The sequence below is a fragment of the Chiloscyllium plagiosum genome, chromosome 3 (genome assembly GCF_004010195.1).
Source record: "Chiloscyllium plagiosum isolate BGI_BamShark_2017 chromosome 3, ASM401019v2, whole genome shotgun sequence".
In the NCBI taxonomy this organism is placed as follows: domain Eukaryota; kingdom Metazoa; phylum Chordata; class Chondrichthyes; order Orectolobiformes; family Hemiscylliidae; genus Chiloscyllium; species Chiloscyllium plagiosum.
In genome coordinates, this window is record NC_057712.1 from 137,247,666 (window position 1) to 137,249,730 (window position 2,065).

Sequence of the window (2,065 nt, forward strand, 5' to 3'; positions counted from 1 at the left end):
CCTTCAATCCCCTCATTCAAGTCATTAATAAAAACTACGAACAGTAGAGGCCCAAGGACAGATCGCTGTGGAACACCACTCACCACAGACTTCCAGGGAGAATATTTTCCTTCTACTACCACTTGCTGTCTTCTTTTGGCCAGCTAATTCTGTATCCAGACAGCTAAGTTCACCTGTATTCCTGACCTTCTGAATGAGCCTACCATGGGGAACCTTATCAAATGCCTTGCTGAAGTCCATATACACCACATCCACAGCTCGACCCTCATCAACTTTTCTAGTCACATCCTCAAAGAACTCGATAAGGTTTGTGAGGCATGACCTGCCCCTCACAAAGCCGTGTTGACTGCATTTAATCAAGCCATGCTCTTCCAGAAGGTCATAAATCCTATCCTCAGAATCCTTTCTAACACCTTGCAGAAAGGTTGAGGGAGCTAGTGCTTTTCACACTGTAGCAAAGAAGGATAGAGGTGTACAACATGATGAGAGGCATAGATAGAGTGGATAACCAGAGACTTTTTCCCAGATGACAGACGTGAGACTTACTGGTTTGTAATTGCCGGGGATTTCCCTATTTCCTTTCTTGAATCTCTCCAGTCCTCAGGTACGACTCCAGTGGAGAGCGAGGATGCAAAGATGCAATTGCATTTCTCATTTCCCAAAGCAGCTGAGGACAAATCTGGTCCGGGACTGGCGACTTGTCAATCTTAATGTTTGATAAAATTTTCAGCACATCAGCTTCATCTATCTCTATCCATTCCAGCATGCACACCTGCTCTTCAAAGGTTTCATTCACTACAAAGTTTGTTTCTTTCGTAAAGACAGAAGCAAAAAGCTCATTTAGGGCTCCCCCTACCTCCTCAGACTCCACACACAAATACCTGGTGTTGTGTGATTTTTAACTTGGTCCATCCCAGTCCAACACCGGCTCCTCCACATCATCATAGTGAGCAGCAGCCACAGGACAGCACAGCCAATTACAGGTACTTGACTTTCTGATCAGCTTAGAGTCACAGATTCCAGATTCCAGATTCTAAGGATTCCTGGAATATTACTCCCAGTGCATCCACTATCTCTCCAGTTACTTCCTTTAATATAGAATAGTACAGCACTTTGGCCCTCGATGTTCTGCCAATCTTTTACCAAACCCTAAGATCAAACTCACCTACATACCGTTCATTGTACTATCATCCACGTGCTTATCCAAGAGTCACTTAAATGTCCCGAATATCTCTGACTCTATGACCACTGCTGGCAGTAATTCCACACACCACCACTCTCTGTGTAAAGAACCTACCTCTGACATCTCCCCTAAACCTTCCTCCAATCACCTTAAAATTATTCCCCTGGTGACAGCCATTTCTGCCCTGGGAAAAAGTCTCTGGTTATCCACTCTATCTATGCCTCTCATCATGTTGTACACCTCTATCCTTCTTTGCTACAGTGTGAAAAGCACTAGCTCCCTCAACCTTTCTTCATAAGACATGCCCTCCAGTCCAGGCAGCATCCAGGTAAATCTCATCTGCACCCTCTCTCAGGATTCCACATCTTTCCTATAAGAGGAGAACAGAACTGAACACAGTATTCCAAGCATGGTCTAACTCTACGGTGCAACTCCATACAGCTACAGCATAACCTAGTGGCTCTTAAACTCAATCCCCCAGTAATGAAAGCCAACACATCAAACACCTTCTTAACAACTCTATCAACATGGGTAATAATCTCGAGGAATCTATGGACATGGACCCCAAGATTCCTCTGTTCCTCCACACTGCCAAGATAGGTGGAAGGAGGTGAGGGTGAGGGTTATAGGCCGGAGATGGGGTGGGGGCGGAGAGGTTGGGAAGAAGATTGCAGGTCAAGAGGGCGGTGCTGAATCTGGGGGTTGGAACTGAGATAAGGTGGGAGGAGGGGAAATAAGGAAGCTGGAAAAATCTATGTTCATCCCGTGTGGTTGGAAGGTTCCTAGGTGGAAGATGAGGCGCTCTTCCTCCAGGCATCATGTGGCCAGGGTCTGGTGATGGAGGAGGCCAAGGACCTGCATGCCCTTGGCGGAGTGGGAGGG